We start from the raw sequence: 2,354 nt of genomic DNA, 5'->3' as shown, positions 1-2,354 counted from the left end.
TCTGGCAGCACCAGGTGCTCAGGGAAATTGCAGCTTGGGCAGCTGGAAACATGGTGCTCTAAAAGCATATGGTAGCTAGTATTGGCAAATTAGCTCCCATATTTTTGCCTGGAGACCCCACCTCCCTGACAGAGAAGCCTGGCAGGCCATAGTCTACAGGCTCTCAAAAAGTTGGACACTAAAGCGACCTGCATGCATAGACTCAAGACTTTTTTTTTTTTTTTTTTGCCTGTGGCAGCTCTGTCCCAGTGAAAGTTGAGCATGAAGGTGGTACAGATGCTTGGCTTGTGGGGACCCTGGAGGCACCTAGTGTGGAGGGACATAGACTGCCTCCACTGCAGGAGTCATGGCCCTATCAGAGTCTTTTCTCAAGCTTCTTGTAGCTGGCAATCAGAAGGCCTCTTTGGGGAGTCTCCATAGAACTCCATAGAACTCCATGGGAGTTCTGCCCATTCAGGCAACTTAGAGGGCTCCCTTGTCTGGGATCCTTCCATGTTATTTGGCACATCAGGCACTTATAGGGGCACCCTGGGTGGGGGGTCCTACTCTGTAGTTCAGAGCATCAGTCACTTAAAGGAGAACCCTTGGTGGGGTCCTACTCTGTAGTTTGGTGTGTCAGGCGTTTGATGGGCCATCCTCTCTATTGTTCAGCTGCTGATGCTGGCCTATGGGGAGAGAGAGGATATGGTGATGACTCCACCCCCTATACATGACTCAGCAGTATCGCCTTTCTTCCATGACTGCCTGGCTTTCCTCCACTGGCATTTCCCGCCATGATCTCCTCCCTCACATCCCCTTAATCTGTCTCCCCACAGTCAACAGCAGCCATCACCCTGGGATTGCTCCACAACCCCTAAAGTCCAGTTCCCAGCCGCTGTGCCTTCCAGGGGATCAGGGCTCCTGTCTGGGGTATGTATGGCTGCAGCAAAGACTGTTATTCTCATTCCATTTAGGCTGCCACAGATAAGCTGTTTCACTTTCAACCTTAAATGTTTCTCTTCTCACTCAGATAATTGCCCTGATGTGGGGATTGGACCCCTGCTTCAGTTTCCCTACCTGCTGAGGGGAGGTCCAGTCCTACTAACACTGCTGTTTTTCCCTTTAGTTCCTTTGTCCTGCCAAGTTTTGTGTGGCTCTCTGTATTCTTTTCCACTGGTCAGGTACTCCTGTCTGCTCTCAGCTGGTGTTCTGCATGGACTTCTGTGTCTGAAGGTGTATTCTTGATGTATCTGTGGAGAGAGATGTACTTCACATACACTGACTCCCTAGCCATCTTGTTCCCTCCTGTGATTTTCAATTGTTTAAAACTTTTGTGAACTCTACAAATGAATGTCTCTTTATAAAAGAGGACTTGACCTTTGAGAAATTGCCAATGGTTTGGGTGAGGCTATGTAGGTAATCTCTGAAGATGAACCTCTGAAATAACATTTGGACAAGTTTGCAAAGTCGAGGAGGTATAATTGCTTATGGAATCATGATCTAAGAGGGGGAAAAGAATAGTTTACTGGTTATTTTAAGTCACCTGTCTTGTTGGCACTATGCAACCTAGTTTTTAAAAGGAAAAAGGGGGAGGGGCATGAAAACTTGATACTTGAAAATATTAGTTTCATATCCATAATCTCTCTCCACCATTTTTCTAGGAACCCTATCACCCTTAACTGTCTTCACTGCACCTTCAACAGAACACAGCAGGACCCAGAATCTCAGATCTCATAAAGGAGATAATTTGGGGAGGATTACTCATAAAACTATCACATATTTTCCCTCTATAACTGAACTCATTGCCTTGCTTGTTTATTACCACCAAGGGAAAGAAATGTTAAGAATGTGGCAAAAGAAGGACCTAATAACATTTGCTAACTGTATTAAGACTATGTTTATATACTGTACAGTGTAAAAACTAAAGATACTCATTAATCTTTTGACATGACTTTTCATATAGCATTCTCTATATTAGAAAAGTAAATATGATATTAGAAAAAAAAAATATCCTAGATAGTCAAAACTGCCAAGTAAAACCAAGCAGTCAAAAGCTGTATTCTGGAAAGGCTATTGAAATTCAATATTTTTGCCATGGGACATGCCTTCTGTTTAAGATATTTACAATTTTGAGTTATATGTAAGAATGCATACCAATATAGCTGTATTATACAAATATAATTTTTAATTTTATATTTTAAATCATGTCATTTATTTATTTGTATATATGTTATGCTTTAGACCATGAAAAATTTCACATAGAATTAAACTTGGATGTACCAATAAAGGTTAAAAGTAAATGAGGTTTTCTGTAAAAGTCTAGCTTTGATGAACAGTGTACAAATTATTCCAAGATATTTAATTAAATCTATTGC

The 2,354-nt window shown here is 41.8% G+C and overlaps 1 long non-coding RNA gene across 1 annotated transcript; it reads left to right on the top strand.

Annotated features, from left to right (window-relative positions):
• Positions 1-611: 611 nt before the first annotated feature.
• LOC123328908 lies at positions 612-1,987 on the top strand. The gene is made up of 2 exons (XR_006543910.2): positions 612-909; positions 1,641-1,987. It is a non-coding gene; the product is annotated as an uncharacterized LOC123328908 (long non-coding RNA).
• Positions 1,988-2,354: the final 367 nt, after the last annotated feature.

The sequence above is a fragment of the Bubalus bubalis genome, chromosome 13 (genome assembly GCF_019923935.1).
Source record: "Bubalus bubalis isolate 160015118507 breed Murrah chromosome 13, NDDB_SH_1, whole genome shotgun sequence".
Taxonomy (NCBI): domain Eukaryota; kingdom Metazoa; phylum Chordata; class Mammalia; order Artiodactyla; family Bovidae; genus Bubalus; species Bubalus bubalis.
This window is presented reverse-complemented; position numbering and strand designations above follow the sequence as displayed.